At 36.9% G+C, this 18,726-nt stretch overlaps 1 long non-coding RNA gene across 2 annotated transcripts in view; it reads left to right on the forward strand.

Annotated features, from left to right (window-relative positions):
- Window positions 1-18,726, forward strand: part of LOC122239571 — an 85,415-nt gene that overhangs the window by 11,091 nt on the left and 55,598 nt on the right. For both annotated transcript variants that reach the window (XR_006218773.1, XR_006218774.1), the window contains exon 2: window positions 2,590-2,660. This is a non-coding gene — a long non-coding RNA (uncharacterized LOC122239571). The remainder of the gene's footprint in view (window positions 1-2,589; window positions 2,661-18,726) is intronic.

An 18,726-nucleotide genomic window follows, 5' to 3' on the forward strand; every position in this document is an offset into this window, starting at 1 on the left:
AATGTTGGGAAATAGAAATATTTTTATTTTTCATATTTATTTTTAAATTCATTTCTCCATTTCAGGGAAAAAATGATATAAGCCTGCATAGTAAAATGGAACCGGGTGCCTGGGTGGCTCAGTTGGTTAAGCATCCAACTTTGGCTGAGGTCATGATCTCCTGGTTTGTGAGTTTGAGCCCCACATCAGGTCCACACTGAAAATGCCTGAGATTCTCTCTCTCCCTCTCTCTGCCCTGCTTGTATGCACTCATTCTCTCTGTCTCAAAATAAATAAACTTAAAAAAAGAAATGGAACTGCTATAGATTTTGGAGCTAGACAGGACTGGGGTTTTTTTAATGTATTTTTGAGAGAGGGAGAAAGAGTGAGAGAGATAGAGTTCATGGGCAGGTTTGGGGCGGGGGGGAGGGACAGAGAAAGGGGGACAGAGGATCCAAATTGGGCTCTGCACTAACAGCAGCAAGCCCGATGTGGGACTCAAACTCACTAACTGTGAGATCATGACCTGAGCCGAGGTTGGATGCTCAACCAACTGAGCCACCCAGGTGCCCCTAGACAGGACTGATTGTGAACAGTGCTTTAACCTGAATGATCTCATCTTATGAATTTTTATGAGGATTAACCATAGACTATGTAAAGAAAGTACAATGCCAGCACTTGTTAATACGTGTAAAGTAACTTTTAGTATTTCATCATGTATATTTATGGAGGAGAATCACAGTATAGAAACAACAACAGACTGATATATCTAAATGCAAATGTGGCCAACATAGACAAATCAAATATTGAGGAATTCTGTATCAATCAGGGTAGGCTAAATTAATGAATGAAAAACCTGGCAGTGTCTCAGCTTCATTTACTCAGGGACTAGGGCTGACAAAGATACTACCTTCTAACAGCTACCCCTTCTGCAACATGCAGACTCCTCAGTCACTAGCAGGGTAGGAAGGCACTAGAGGGTATCAACTGCTAAGCATATATCAGTATTAGAAATGATATGTATTAGTTTTACCCACAACCAATTGCAAAAGGTAGTCAACATGGCCCCATCTAATTGCAAGGTCTTAGAGCAATGTAATCCTTTCATATGCTTGGAAGAAAAGGAGAATCAGACATGGTGAACACTAGAAGACCCTACCAAAAGCATTTCCTTAGTTCAGAAGACTATCAAAAAGGAACCATATAATTGAGTTTATAATAAGGTTTTGTTTTTTAAGAAATGCATTTTATCTTCATGGTGACTTAGCATGCTATTTGGTCATTTTGGGTGTGGGGAAAAACCTTACAAATAATCATTGCTGGAGTTTCCCTGAGTATACCAAAATAAAAGAAGTTGCCACCCAGAAAGGAATTTTGTACAACAAAGTGTTAAATGAAATACTACCAGACAAAAAAAGGTAATACTCTTTTGCTGTCTAGCACCACACAAGATGCTAACTAAAAGAGTAAATAAAAACATTCAACATGCATTTAGCTTTCATAATTTACCTTCTGCAAGGTTGATTTAGAGTATGCAGAATATGCCACATTATTTAAGCTGTAAAAAGGAGCTGCTTTACACTACCTGCCATGTACAATTATAATAATCTGTCAGACAAATATAATTACAGAGTGTGATGTCTGTTTGAGTGTGAAGGCTTTGATTGTGTGGTATTGTCTGCTCTACACTGTGGCACAGCATAAACAATTGTACTCTATGGTAACTCTCAGCCAGGACTGATGCTCGCATCAGGAACGCCCCATCAAACAGCACAGATGGTTGGGTTTGGGCTGGATGTTTGTTTGTTTTTTCCCCAAACACTTTTCCAAGGCAAACTTGACCACAGTAAGCCTTCTGCAGTACAATGTGATAGGTCTCCAAGAAATTGGTAATAAAAGTGAGCAGGAATTGGAGACCAAGGCAGGATATGGTCAATTAACAAGTACCAAACATTTTAATGATAAAAAGTAGGTTGTGAAAGGAATGCAAGGGTCACTTTAATAATTAAAAAACATAGGTGACACTCCATGGGTTTAAAAGATTAAGTTGATATTTTATAGAATAAATTGTTATTGTAATTTATTACTAGACTCTCACACCAGCTGACAAAATAGAAAAGTGTCTTTAATAATAGTATTAAAGAAATTGGAAGGGGGCGCCTGGGTGGCTCAGTCAGTTGAGCATCCGACTTTGGCTCAGGTCATGATCTCACAGGTTGGTGAGTTCCAGCTCCACATTGGGCTCTGTGCTGACAGCTTGGAGCCTGGAGCCTGCTTCAGATTCTGTGTCTCCCTCTCTCTGCCCCTTGAACTCTCTTTCTCTTTCTTTCTCTCTCTCTCTCTCTCTCTCTCTGTGAAAAGTAAATAAACATTAAAAAAAGAAGAAGAAGAAATTGGAGGTGTGTTAGGCTTTAAATTAATTGTTTTCTTGCCATACCATGTATGCAGGTTGGATCAGGCTATTTTTTTCTTCCAAATTTTTATTTAAATTTTAATTGGTTATATAGTGTAATTTTGATCTCAGTAGAATTTAGTGATTCATCACTTACATATAACAGCCAATGCTCATCATAACAAGTGGGATCAGAGTATTTTTAATTTATTTTTCAGTTGATGATCTCATCACTGTGTCTGTGACTTTCAAACCAGAGATTCTGCTGTGGGACTTCTCTCTCGACAAGGTATACCTTTTGCTCTTTAAAATGAGACTTGCCTGGAAGGGATTTAAGAGGTATTCACTTAGCAAATTCTGCTCTGTTATAATTCGTGTGGTAAAGAAATTTTATATTATAATCCAAAACACTACACCTGAATAAATGGTCGGCCCAAAGTAACAATCTCGATTTGGCACCTTGTTTTCTTTTAAATTAAAAATATATAATGTTCTGATTATATCTGAACCAGCTCAGAAAGATCAAACAGCTTTTCATTAACAACACAACTTTCTCTTATCTCTGAAAGAACACTGATATTCTGTCTCTTCCAACCATATCTCTCCCAACTAATCCAGAGAGTAGTTCTTATACACCTGATACCTTTATGCTAGAGATGTGAGTTTTCTGGATGAATTCACCATTGAGAAGAAATAGTATTTTTATGATGTTTCAGTGTTTGCGTCTTCCATTGTAGGTCCCAAGGACAATAGCAAATCTATCATAATATAACCACAGAATCATGAAATCTTTGCATTGGAAAGACCTCTACCTAATAGAAATTATTACTTCATTCCTTGGACTTTAATGTAACCCGTGTAGCTTTCTTTTATGGTTATTGAAAGGATAATATGCCTACTTATATTGGTCTACAGATTCCTTAAGACCAGAAATTATTCTTTACTCCTCTTTGTCTCCCTAATGCTTAAAATAGGGCCTAGGGTAGCACGAATAGCTGAATTGATAGATGGATAGAAAAAAGAAAAAAATACTATATTGCAATAATGGATATTTGTTGGACCATCTCCAGTATCTACTCCCTCCCTTCCTTTCCAACAGTCCCAATTTCTGTTTGAAGATTCAAGTCATTTCAGAGAGGCTCTTATTATCTCCAACTCCAGGAGTAGAATATGTAATCTAGGTTAAACCAATTAGCACATTCCATCCATCTAACAAGTTTTTGGCTCTGCCTTGAGCACATGACCTAACTAAAGATTTTCATTCAGAGTGAATCTCAGAATTATTTCTGGGAAGGAAGAGACAAAGATGCCTTTTGCTGGATGCAAATGTGGAGGCATGCAGCCCTGGAGCTGATGGCAGCCACCTCAGGAGCATGAGGGCAAGTCTTAGAATAGAACCAACATTAAGAAAGGTATATGGAAGAGACAGAAAGAAACTGGAAGCCTCATTTGAACCTAATCTTATCTCTGGACTTTTCAGCTACAAAAAAAGAAACAAAGAGGAAAGAAAATTCCCTTATTTTTCATGTTAGCTTAGGTCAGATTTTCTGTTTCTTACAACACAAAGCATCCTGATTCAATTGTAAATAATGCCATTGAACAGATGTGAGCTGAACAAGCACTATGTACTTCAGAAATATTGGCAAGCCCTAATGCAAACCATTCCACAAACAAACCACAAACCAAAAGTGATGAACACTCCTAATTTCCATTTCCCACTGAAAGAAATCAAGACTTCCTGAAGAAATGGTTAATTCCAGGTCTTGTGTAGGAAAGGTACAAGTTGAGACTGGGATATCTAGTTATGTCAAAAGGCAAGAAAGTTCTCAGAAGCTACTATGCTAAGCCAATTTGAAAAGGTTCCTATTAGCCAAAAGTGGGACAGCTTGAGCATCAAATAATAATAATCAGTATTACCATTATTATCATATATAAAATGAAATATAATAATATATTAACAGTACAATAATTTATAGCTATTATATTATTATAGTTAATTATTATTAATTATTGTTATAGATTGAAACTGATCACATATGTTAAAATCAATGCATTCATAGTGGTACTAAAGGAAATAAACCTCAATGATCAGAGAGAGTATTAGGAGACCACCTAAATAAAGAGAAACAAATATTTAATTTGACTTTCTTGTAAGAACTATGCCTCAGGGAAAAATAATAGTTGTTAAAGAAAAGTTTCTCACTATAGATATTTTCTAGCAAAGAAATGAAGAAAACTCCATGTTGCAAACCCTTAATGCAATAATAGATCTAGGCAATAAGCATCAGTTGATGCTTACATCCCAAAAAATAAAAACCACACATTATGTGTTTCTTGATGGAAATACACTATACCACTTATGAAGTATTCTTGTCAAATAATCAAACCTGAATCATATCAAGCCTCTTAGTCTAACTACTATTCCACAGGAAATAAAAAAGAGATGCAATCAACAAAATCCAAAATGTGGGAAGCTCTACAGAAAAAATGACCCAATTTTTATAAATAAATTGCAAGGAAAAATAGAGGTATAACTTACAGATTAAAAGATTCTTGGCGCACCTGGGTGGCTCAGTCAGTTGATATCTGATTCTTGATTTCAGCTCAGGTCATGATCTCAGTCTGTGGGTTCGAGCCCTGCATCAGACTCTGCACTGACAGTGTGGAGCTTGCTTGGGATTCTCTCTTCCTCTATCTCTGTCTCTCCCTAACTTGCACACACACACTCTCTCTCAAAAATAAATAAAAAATTGTTTAAATAAAAAAATAAAAGATTCTTAAGAGACATAACAATCATTTGGTAATGTGCAGATCTTGCTGACATTCTGGTTTGAACAAACCAATCATAAAAAATAGGAGACAGATTATTTGTTTTTCAGGTGTGGAGTTTGGTGAATTCTTTATAGATTTTGGATATTAGCCCTTTGTCTGATATGTCATTTGCAAATATCTTTTCCCATTCAGTCGGTTGCCTTTTAGTTTTGTTGATTGTTTCCTTTGCAGTGCAGAAGCTTTTTATCTTCATGAGGCCCCAATAGTTCATTTTTGCTTTTAATTCCCTTGCCTTTGGAGATGTGTCAAATAAGAAATTGCTGTGGCTGAGGTCAGAGAGGTTTTTTCCTGCCTTCTCCTCTAGTGTTTTGATGGTTTCCTGTCAAATAATCCAGTGAAGAAATGGGCACATGACATGAATGAACACTTCTCTAAAGAAGATATCCAGATGGCCAACAGGCACATGAAAAGATGCTCAACGTCACTCCTCATCAGGGAAGTACAAATCAAAACCACACTGAGATATCACCTCATACCAGTCAGAGTGTCTAAAATGAACAAATCAGGAGACTATAGATGCTGGAGAGGATGTGGAGAAACGGGAACCCTCTTGCACTATTGGTGGGAATGCAAACTGGTGCAGCCACTCTGGAAAACAGTGTGGAGGTTCTTCAAAAAATTAAAAATAGATCTACCCTATGACCCAGCAATAGCACTGCTAGGAATTTACCCAAGGGATACAGGAGTGCTGATGCATAGGGGTCCTTGTACCCCAATGTTTATAGCAGCACTTTCAACAATAGCCAAATTATGGAAAGAGCCTAAATGTCCATCAACTGATGAATGGATAAAGAAGTTGTGGTTTATATAAACAATGGAATACTACTTGGCAAGGAGAAAGAATGAAATATGGCCATTTGTAGCAACGTGGGTGGAACTGGAAGGTATTATGCTAAGTGAAATAAGTCATACAGAGAAAGACAGATACCATATGTTTTCACTCTTATGTGGATCCTGAGAAACTTAACAGAAGACCATGGTGGAGGGGAAGGGGGGAAAAAAGTTAAAGAGAGGGAAGGAGGCAAACCATAAGAGACTTTTAAAAACTGAGAATAAACTGAGGGTTGATGGGGCGTGGGAGGGAGGGGAAAGTGGGTGATGGGCATTGAGGAGGGCACCTGTTGGGATGAGCACTGGGTGTTGTATGGAAATCAATTTGACAATAAATTTCATATTAAAAAAAAATAGGAGACAGAGACATTGGGATGCGGACTGGATATTTAATGATAGTAAGGAATTATTATTTTTATTGGGATGATAATGTTATCATTTTTGTGATTTTTTAAAATTTCTTATCTTTTATTCATACAGAAATAGTTATGGATGCAAAGACATGGTATCTTTAATACAACAGTAATAGAGGAGAGGGGAAGTAAAGGTAAAACAAGATTGACCATGAGTTCATTGTTGAAGTTGAGCAATAGGTATATGAGGGTTCATTATACTATTCCTTCTAATCTTGGGTAATATTTAAGATTTTCCACAATAAACTTTTAAAGTATATCATTCCATTATTATTCAAAATCATATACACATGCCATCCTTTCTTGCTTTCACATAAACAGACTGTCATTCTTCAATCATGTTTTAATTTCTCTACATCGTAATTTACCCACATACCTACCATAGTCTGTGATATCTGCATACCTTCTTCCCAGACAGTGGGCATTATCCCATACATGCACACTCATCCCCATGGAGGAATTATAAGAAACCCATCACTCTCCAAGCTCATGTACAAAGACTTCATTTTTATAGACATGATTTTCTTCCATTCATTTCCTTATACCTCTATTCTACTTTAATGGCACTGTTCATTCCAATTCCCATACCCCCCTTTAAAAATGAACCATACTCCCTAACTCATCCAGAAAGACCTATAGCCAGCACTAGGTTGAAAATTTCCAACATCTACATTTCTGTGGGCCTCTATACATAATCTGGCTCAGTGTAAACCTCTTAAGTGAAATGCTCTCCTGGAAATAAAACCTGCTCTCTATGTTCTTCTATTTTATTTCAAACTCAATACAAAGCAATGGTCCCCAAAGAAAAGTTATGCTGGAGTTAGGTTCACACTATTTCCCTGAAATGTAATATGAGATTTAAACACAGATGATATGACTGGTTAATAAATGTCACCATTGAGTGGCTTTGTTCACCTAATAATATCATTCAGATCATTATAAACAAATTGAAGGGGTTCTTATGTGAAACAAACACGGCAGGACTTATTCCTGCGAAACACAAGACCAAGGCAGGGCAGCCAATCCTAATGGCCTTCAAGAAGGGGCAAAGCTGGCGTGCAGCTTTGTGGTATCCCGGGAGGATTTTATTTCCAAATATAAAATTCATGCCATGCTCACAGGCAGAACCTTAGAATAGTCATAATGATCTAATGGCAGCATTACTATGGAAGGCTGCTACTAATACTTTGAACCACTGCCGTTCTATACAGATCCAGGGATATGATTTCAAAGCTCATGTGGAATGAAGACTGCCCCAGCTGAAAGCAATCCACCTGAGTAAAAAAGAGAAGAAAGAAAAGAACAGGGCAGAATGCAACTGAAGCCCACAATTTGGGATTTCTAGGATGGGGAGGTCGGAGTTGGTTCTTTGATTATGGGGTTTCTTTTATTATTGTTGTAGTTTGAAGAAGGAGTGGCAAAGAAAGAGAAAATGTCTCTAAATTGGAAGGCATTGCCTGACTCTGACTTTCTGAATTACCTCTAACTTAAAGATTATAATGTGTTTATTTCCTCATCTAAGAAGAGAAGGATAGTAATTGCCTCCCTCACCCTCATGCTCTTTTCCCTCTGCTGTTGAGGGAATAAGAGCTTATTGATGACAACTCCCTTGTGCTCAATCTTGCTTCACCACTGACAGCAAAAATAAAAGAAATAGCATATTAACTGCAAAAGAATTGGGAACCCCTATAAGTCCGACCTAATAAACATCCAAGAACTGTTGGGTCTGTCGCTTGACTTTTGGACAAAAATAGCTGTTGTTGTATTTCTAGAAATCAAGGAAAACATCAGATCCTTTGCAAACAAGAAAACTGCAAAACAGTCAAGTGCCTGTATTTATAGGTAACATTCACTGTTTCAAAGCTAACCCTGAAATTCTCATGGAAAGAGGTTCTGACAGAGCTAACAAGCCTGGAAAAAAAAAAAAAAAAAATATATATATATATATATATATATATATATATATATACACATAATTTTTAAATGCTGCTAAAACTTCCTTTCATTCCTTCAGTAATTTACAGTTAGAATTCATAATTTTAGCAGTATTTCTCACATATAATGCCAAATTTGGAAACACCTGTTTAAAGTATATTGTAGCGTGTTTAAGACACATTGAGTCTTTGGAGAAAGGTGCTGTAGAAATCCAATAAATGAAAGCTCATTTTTGAAACTTTATAAAAATACACGCATTTGAATTCATTTTTAGCTAGACAATCTCCTTGGCAGGTAATATGTAGAGATCCCATATGCCTCAGATTTTAAGGCTGTGGAGTATGGGAAGAAAAAGGTCATGGCCTAAAGAAGTTCATTCTGAGTGGAATAGTTCTCAACAAAAATCCAAGAGGAATGCCAATTTTGGCCTTGAAAATGCATTCACTTATGCTATTTGGAATGTGAAAGAAATTTCAAATATATAAAAAGTAGAGTTATAAAGGGCAGCTGGATTCAACCACATGGCCAAATTTGAATCAGCAAACTGACATTCTCTGAGATAACACACATTATGTCCTTTAAAATTAAAAAAGGAAAACAAGAGCCAAGTATCATTACTCATTTGTTATTTTGTGAGCTGGTTCAACTCAAGAATACATAATTTTCTGGTTATAATGCAAACTAAGGAAGGATGAGAGCCAGATATAAACAATCTCCTCCTTCTGGAGTAAAATATACAGCTATCCAGGGATTCGACATGATTATGAAGACAGACGCTTTGATTCTTGGATGCTATAGGACCTGGCCTGGCAACCTATAAGTTTATAATCAGAGAGGTAAAGATGAGTCTAAGAGATATAAAAAAATGTAAATAAAATGCTTTGTAGTGAGCTAAAGTGGGGTTGAGTTTATCATAACCAAAGTAGGGTGACGCAGAAGGTGCAGAAAAAGGTTTCACCAGAAAACCAGTGTAGTATCATCTTAGCTAAAATACGACATTTGAACTTTTACACAGAAGCATGAGTTTCTAGTGCATTAAGCTTTGGGATTATATATTGGACAAGTTCTTACCCTTATTTTTAATTTTTCTTTGATGATTTTGTTGACTATTATGTATTACCAATATATATATAGCATGTGATTAATATGTGTATTTTGCAGAGATGTTTTATTTAAGCCAACTAAATAATGTCATTCATACATAACTTCCAAATTTAGGACAAATATAGAAATATTTTTTATGCTACTGTCATTTATTATATTGAAATTGCCCTGATCATTTAATTTCCCTGTTTGCTAGAGTTGGAAACAGTTTACATACCACACCATAAATGACTTGGTCTTCCAGTATCTTATTTTCTTATTCTAAAAGTGTAATATGAGATTGAGGGCAAAGTTGGGAAAATGACAGTAAGAGGACCCTAAGCTCACCTTGTCCCATGGATACAACTAGATAACACATCAGCATAAATAACCCAGAAAATGACCCAAAGACTGGCAGAACAAACTCCACAACTAAAAATAGAGTGGGTAAGAAGGGCAGAGACTTGGGGCGGGGAGTGGGAGATCCAGGGGCATGGAGAAGGGAGAGAAATAGATTATAAAACTGGAGAATCCACATGGGGAAGATGAACCCCCTATAACATTTTGCTTTGAAAGTGAGAGGGGCTGAATTTCGTGAGTTCTTACAACCAACAGGACTTAAAGCCTGAGATTTTAGAAGTCAGTGGACTCAGATCTGGAAGAGCCCAGAGGGTGAGAGGAAGCAGAGTCGCCACCCTTAAAGAGACAACACAACAGTTTGAGGAGATAAAGCCTAGAAGCAGCAGTTTGAAAAATACCTGGGACATACGGAAGGGAGAGGAGTTGACTCATTTTGGAGCACATCATGGAGTGGCAGGAACTGCTGAGGAACTTCTCCAGGAACAAAGGAACTGGCTGGCACCATCTCCCTTCCCCATCTCCTAGCATAAACACATGGCCAACTTGCAGGAGCCACCTCTACGCCAGCATTCACTATCTAACTTTCTACATCAAGCCTCACCCCCTCACACTTTGGTGGATCCACTCTTTCCAGTCACTTTTGCCTCAGTCCCAGTGCTGTGGGCCTCCTCCCCCAGAAGACCTGTGCAAACCTTGCCAACACCTTGTCTCCTGACCTGCATGCTTTGTGAAGCCTCAGTCCTCATGGTGGTGGGGGGGCAGCTGACACTGCTGAAGCCTGAGTCACACCTTGTTAAAATCGCATGCTCCACCCCATCTGGAGACCTAACACTTTGCCACAACAGGCAAAGAGAGCCTCTGCATGCAGCTGGACTGAACGAAAATTTGATCAGGACGATGACCTATGCATGCAACACACATAGGAGACACCCCTTGAATTACCAGCTTCTGAGGAACATGGTATACCACACTGCAGGGCACTACAGGACCTCTTCTTCATAAGGCCATTGCTTTTAAGAGCCGGAGACATAGCTGACTTTCTTAACACAGAGAAACAGACACAGAGAGACAAAATGAAAAGACAAAGGAATATGTCCCAAATGAAAGAACAGGACAAAACCACAGCAAGAGACTCAGCAAAAAGGATATAGTAATATGCCTAATGGAGAATTTAAAGTAATGATTATAAAACTACTCCCTGGACTTGAGAAAAGAGTGGAGGACATCAGTGAAATCCTTAACAAAAAGATAAAAAAGAACCAATCACAGATGAAGAACACAATAAATGAAATTTAAAAAATATACTATATGGAATATAGTGACCCCAAGACCAGTAATGGAAAGTAATCAAGCTGGGCAGGTGAAAAAAAATTATACAAGATATGAATAGACTTAGGGAAGTCAGTGACCATCAGCATTATAGGGATCCCAGAAGAAGAAGACAAGTAAAAGGAGGCAGAAGAAGAAATAATAGCTGAAAATTTCCCTAATCTGCAGAAGGAAACAGATATCCAGATCTAGGAAGAATAGAGATCCCTAAACAAAATCAAGCCAACAAGATCCACACCAATACACATATTAATTGAAATGGCAAAAAGTAGTAATAAAGAATTTTAAAGCAGCATGAGAAAAGAAGACAGTTACATACAAGGGAAACCCCATAAGTCTATTAACAGATTTTCAGCAGAAACTTTGTAGGCCAAAAGGGACTGGAATGATCTATTCACAGTATAAAGGAAAATATCTACAGGTTAATAATATTCTATTTAGCAAGGCTATCATTCAGAATAGAAGGAGAGATAAAAAGTTTCTCAGACAAATAAAAGCTAAAGGAGTTTATGACCACTAAACCAGCCTTCCAAGAAATGTTAAAGGGAACTCTGAGTGGAAATAAAAGACCATAAATAGGAGTAAGCAAAGCAGTAAAAATAAATATATCTATAAAAATCAGTCAAGGGATTCACAAAGTAAAAGGATACAAAATATCACACAATATACCCTAAATATGGGGTTGAGGTGAGAGGAATAAAGAATGGGTTCAAACTTAAATGACTATCAATTTACTATAGACTGCTATGTGCATAAGATGTTATATCCAAACCTAATGGTAACCACAAATCAAAAACCAGTAATAGATATGCAAAAAATAAAGAAAAAGGAACCCAATATATCACTAAATAAAGCCAGCAAACTATGAGAGAGTAAAAGCATAAAGGCTCAGAGAAGAACTACAAAAATAACCACAATATGAGTAACAAAATGTCAATAAATACATACCTATCAGTAATTACTTTGAATGTAAATAGATTAGACATTTCAATCAAAAGACATAGGGCAACAGAATAGATTAAAAAACAAGACCCATCTGTATACTGCCTACAAAAGACTAATTTCAGACCTAGGAACGCAGGTAGATTGAAAGTAAGGGGATGGAGAAACATTTATAATGCAAATGGATGTTTAAAGAAAGCTGGGTAGAAATACTTATATTGGACAAAATAGACTTTAAAACAAAGACCATAACAAGAGACAAAGAAGGACACTATATAAAGGGGACAATCCAACAAGAAGATCTAACAATTGTAAATATTTATGCACCCAAGCTAAAAGTACCCAAATACATAAACCCGTTAATAACAAACATAAAGAAACCAATTGATGGTAATGCAATAATAGTAGGGGCTTTAACACCCTACTTACATCAATGGACAGATCATCCAAACAGAAAATCAATAAGAAAACAGTGGTTTTTGAATGACACACTGGACAAGATGGATTCAACAGATACATTCAGAACATTCCATTCTAAGACAGTGAAATACACATTCTTTTCAAGTACACACAGAACATGCTTCAGAAAGTATCACATTATTAGACCACGAAAGAAGTCTCAACAAATTCAAAAGGATCAAAATCATATCATGCATCCTTTCTGACCACAACATTATGAAACTACAAATCAATGACAAGAAAAAATCTGGAAGAGCACAAATACATGGAGGCTAAATAATATGCTACTAAACAATGAATGCATCAACAAGAAATCAGGGAAGAAATCAAAAATTGCATGGAAACAAATGAAAATAAAAACACAATGGTCCAAAAATCTTTGGGATGCAGCAAAAGCAGTTCTAAGAGAGAAGTTTACAGCAATACAGGCTTACTTCAAGAAACAAGAAAAATCTCAAAAAAGCTGACATTTTAATCTAAGAAGGCTAGAAAATAGGAATGAACAAAACCTAAAACCAGCAGAAGGAAGGAAATAATAATAAACATTAGAGCATAAATAAATGATATAGAAACTGAAAAACAATAGAACAGATCAATAAAACCAGAAGCTGGTTCTTTCAAAAGATAAACAAAATTGATAAAGCTCTAGCCAGGCTCATCAAAAAAAGAGAGAGAGAGGACTCAAAATCAGAAATGAAAGAGAAGAAATAGCAACTGACACAACAGAAATACAAATGATAGAGAAAATTATGAAAAATTATATGCCAACAAATTGGACAAAGTCCTAGAAACATATACCCTACAAAAACTGAAACTGGTAGAAATAGAAAATTTGAACAAATTACCAGTAATGAAATTGAATCAGTAATCAAAAAATTCCCAATAAACCAAGATCCAGGACCAGACAGCATCACAGGGAAACTCTACCAAACATTTAAAGAAGGATTAATACTTATTCTTCTCAAACTTTTCCAAAAAATAGAAGAGGAAAGAAAACTTCCAAATTCATTCTATGAGGCCAGCATTACCCTGATACCAAAACCAGATAAAGACACCACAAAAAAAGAACTACAGGCCAATATCTCTGGTGAACATAGATGCAAAAATCCTCAAAAAAATATTGGCAAACCAAATCCAACAATACATTGAAAAAATCATTCACTATCAAGTAGTATTTATTTCTGGGTTGCAAGGGTGATTCAGTACTTGCAAATCAATCAACATAATACAACACATCATTCAGAGAAAGAATAAAAACTATGTGATCATTTGCCAAAGCATTTGACAAAGCACAACATCCATTCATGATTTAAAAAAAAACAAAACACCTCAACAAAGTAGACTTAAAAGGAATATACCTCAACATAATAAAGGCCTTATATGAAAACCTACAGCTAATATCATAATAAATGAGGAAAAACTAAGAGCTTTTCCCCTAAAGCCAGGAACAAGACAAGGATGTCCACTCTCATCACTGTTATTCAACGTAGTACTGGAAGTCCTAGCCACAATAATTAGACAACAAAAAAGATTTAAAAGGCATCCATATTGGTAAGAAAGAAGTAAAGCTTTCACTATTTACAGATGTCATGATACTATAAACAGAAAATTTGAAAAACTCCACCAAAAAACTACTAGAACTGATAAATGAATTCAGTAGTGTCACAGAATACAAAATCAATGTACAGAAATCCATTGAATTTCTATACATTAATAATGAAGCAGCAGAAAGAGAAATGAAGAAAACAGTCCCGTTTACAGTTGTACCAAAAATAATAAAATACCCCAGAAAGTAAATCTCCCAGAAAATAAAATGACAAAGAAATGTGTAATAGGAAATAAATGAAAAAAAATTAGAGGCCTGATCCAAGAGGTCTGTATCTAAGTTCAAAAAGAAAGAACGGGGATGCCTGGGTGGCTCAGTTGGGTAAGCTTCTGACTTCGGCTTGGGTCATGATCTCACAGCTCGTGGGTTTGAGCCCTGTGTAGGGCTCTTGCTGACACCTCAGAGCCTGCCTGCTTTGGATTCTGTGTGTCTCTCTCTCTGCCCCTCTCCCGCTTACACACTGTCTCTGTCTCTCAAAAATACATAAAACATTTTAAAAATTAAATAAAAAAAAAAGAACAGAGAAAATAGTAGAGTAGAATTGCAAAAAACAAGAAATTTTTCCAAATTGAAGTAAGTCTAAAGGTGGAAAACAGCAAAATGAATAACAACAAAAAAACTCACATGAAAGCACATTATCCTGAAATTTCAGAACAATGTGAATATTAATGCTACAGAAAACAATAACTTTATTAGAAAAGAAACACAATCATGATTTTCTAGTTGACTAATTATGGCATCTGACTCGAAGAGACATCATAGATCTGCCAGAAAGTTTGCTTTGCATCAGCTCAGGGGTTAATACTGCCACAGGTGTCTATCCATTGCAACTTCCTGTCCTCTCTTACTAGCTGGTAGTCAACTGTCCTGATTAACTAGACAACATAGTGAGTCAGCTGATGTTTGATATTCAGCATTTTAGGAGTATCAATGTATGATGTATGAAAGCATGAGTCATATGCTAGATGACTGTTGTATGGAAGTTGAAGATGGTCTGTAATAATAACACTAACATTTATTGAATTCTTACTATGTTCCAAGTGTTTTCCTTGCTTTATCACTGAAGGTGAACCTTATCTATCATCAACTCCACTTTACAGATAAAGAAATTGAACTTTAAAGAGACCAGGCAACTTTCCCAGGTTGCTAGGCCTCGGATTAGAATGCAGGCAGTGTAGTTTCAAAGTCTGTGCTCTTGACTGCTGTTCTCTTCTACCTAAATACATACTTAGAGAAATACTGAAAGGGATAGAAATTTGGGAAATCAGGGTGGAAAGAAATCTCCTCTGGTGGAGATTGTAGTAGAATGAAGTGAACTAATGCCAGACTGCAGGAGTCAGGAGGGATAGGAGGCAGATTTGTCAAAATTGAGAACTGGTGTGATTTTGTTAATGATTCATTTAACTTATGGAGAGATGCTGATAAGCTTCTTTACTGAAGAAGGCAAGAACATTGGCATCAAAATGGATCTTCTGAGACTCTCCCTTCATCCCTTCCGTGTCTTTTTACTACCATTTCTTTCACTTCTCATTCACTTTAATCACCAGGCTTCCCATTACAAGCAGAGAAATCCAAGCCTGGCTTCTCTTCTTTGAACTTTTCTTCGCTTCCATTTGCCCATAGCAGTCTTGGCAACTAGGCACAGTGATGGCAACCTGAAGGCAACGAGGACCTGGTTCCCCCTCCCACCCCCGGCCTCATTAAATATGGTGCAGTTCCTACCAAGAGGGCTGGGGGTGGAGGCTGTGTGGGCAAAAGACACAGCTTCCAAATGTTCCTGTAAATATTCATAAAAACATGTCAGTGTTGCTAAACCCACAGCAAATGATAATCATCCGTCCCCCTACACCCTGAATCCTTTTGCTGTTAATCCTTTTGTCTGCCTTGAAATCTTACCCACAATTGTTTCTTCCTCTATCTTTGTACATTTGAATTGCTGCTAGCGACCCCAGCCTTTGCAACCCTTCATGAAAGTCTGTGGTACCCTTTTAAAAACAGTAGTCCTCTGTTGCCAGCAAGAGATGTAAATGACATACGCCATCCTAGGGATGTTGCTTCGTCTCATCTCAATTCCTTGCTCTTGGGGAACACAGCAATTATTCTGCCCAGGAACTGATGGGGATTTCTGAACAACCTGGCACATCTAAAACATTTTTCTGACTCATTGAGCTGGCATATACTGCTAGATCAGCACTGGCCCTGCTCCACACAGCCTGTCACCAACAGTGGGTGTTGTTGTAAGCACTAGTTTTGATTGTGGCAAGATGGGCTCTGTGACTCTCCTCTTGTTCTGTTGAGTTCAGAAAAGGCATCTGGACTCCATTCACATTACATTTGACAAGAGTCCAAAACCTAAATGAATGTTGCTAATAAAGAACTGTAAGGAAAAAACATGTTGAGAACTACTGAGTGTATTCAACACATATCAAGCTTAGAGCAGGGGGATAGGGAGGAGAATAAATGCACTGGGTTAGGATCACCAACTGGAGGGCAAGCGCTCTGGGCTCTGTTCCTGGCTCCATCCAAGAATTGTGCCTCAGATTGCCTTCTTTAAATTGAGAGTGCTCAAAAGTGCTTTATGATGCAGAAGAGACTACATGTAACCTTGCATATGTTTAACTCTGCTGTTGGTCAACTAAGTTTCAAATGAGCTAGTATTAATTGAACAACCACTCTGTGCCTAAGTCAATGGCTGCCAAGGGGTGGCTTTAGCCTCTGCATAATCTTTACTGGCTCCTTCTCTCCAAATTCTTTGATCTGGATAACTGGCATGTCCTCTGTCTTTTATATAGTACATTTAAACTTGGCCTATGCCCAGGTCCCTTTTATCTTTCACTGGCATATTTCTTGTGTTTCAAACTCTGTCTTGGTCCCAGAAGACTTAACCAGCACAGAAGAATTTATTTCTAAATTGGTCAGAGTAGGCTGAAAAATTTTAATACATGTAAACTTAAACTGTATGTCAATAAACCCCCCATTGAACAATGATTATTTTCTGTCTAAATATGAATTATCTGCAAACTATACATAACCAGAGTAAATGAGGAAACTTTTGAAAGAATATCTTAAGTTTTATGAGGGTTGCCTAGATGACTGAGCTGGTTGAGCATCGGACTCTTGTTTTCAGCTCAGTTCATGACCCAGGGTCTTGGGGTCAAGCCCAGTGGGATTCTCTCTCTCCTCTACCGCTCTGCCCTGCTCATGCCTGTGTGTGCGCTCTCTCTCTCTCTCTCTCTCTCTCTCTCTCTCAAAAAAAAAAAAAAAGAATATCTTAAGTTTTAGGATAATTATTAAATTCCTCTTTCAGATAACATTTAGCTAAAATAAAATAAAATGATGGATTCTAGATAACCTTAGATAATCCTGATAAAAATTATATGATCTATATATGAAACATTGCTTGTCTTTATGTTATCTAATATAGAGGCAATATGCCTGGCTCATTAAAAAGTGCTTTCACATTCACTGTTATTCAACATAGTATTGGAAATCCTAGCCTCAGAAATCAGACAACATAAAGAAATAAAAGGCATCCAAATAAAGAAGAAGTCAAACTTTGACTTTCACAGATGACATGATACTCTATGCGCAGACGACATGATACTCTACATGGAAAATCCAAAAGACTCCACCAAAAACCTGCTAGAACTGATCCATGAATTCAGCAAAGTTTCAGGATATAAAATCAATGCACAGAAATCTGTTGCATTTCTATACACCAATAATAAAGCAGCATAAAGAGAAATCAAGGAATTGATCCCATTTACAACTGCACCAAAACCCATAAAATACCTAGGAATAAACCTAACCAAAGAGGTGAAAAATCTATACACTGAAAACTATAGAAGGCTTATGAAAGAAATTGAAGAAGACACCAAAAAATGGAAAAACATTCCATGCTCATAGATTCAAAGAACAGTGTTAAAATGTCTATACTACCCAAAGCAATCTACATATTCAATGCAATCCCTATCAAAGTAACACAAGCATTCTTCACAGAACTAGAACAAATAATTCTAAAAATTGTATGGTACCAAAAAAACCCTGAATAGCCAAAGCAATCCTGAAAAAGAAAACCAAACCTGGCATCACAATTCTGGACTTCAAGCTATATTACAAAGCTGTAATCATCAAGACAGTATGGTACTGGCACAAAAACAGACACTCAGATCAATGGAACAGAATAGAGAACCCAGAAATGGAACCACAAACATATGGCCAACTAACCTTTGACAAAGCAGGAAAGAATATGCAATGGAATAAAGACAATCTCTTCAGCAAATGGTGTTGGGAAAACTGGACAAGTGACATGCTGAAGGATGAACCTGGACCACTTTCTTACACCATACACAAAAATAAACTCAAATTGGATGAAAGACCTAAACATAAGACAGGAAACCATCAAAATCCTAGAGGAGAAAATAAGCAACAACCTCTTTAACCTCAGCCACAGAACTTCTTACTCAACATGTCTCCAGAGGCAAGAGAAACAAAAGCAAAAATAAACTTACCAAGATAAAAAGACCTCATCAAGATAAAAAGCTTCTGCACAGTGAAGGAAACAA

This window comes from Panthera tigris, chromosome B3, assembly GCF_018350195.1.
Source record: "Panthera tigris isolate Pti1 chromosome B3, P.tigris_Pti1_mat1.1, whole genome shotgun sequence".
Lineage (NCBI taxonomy): Eukaryota > Metazoa > Chordata > Mammalia > Carnivora > Felidae > Panthera > Panthera tigris.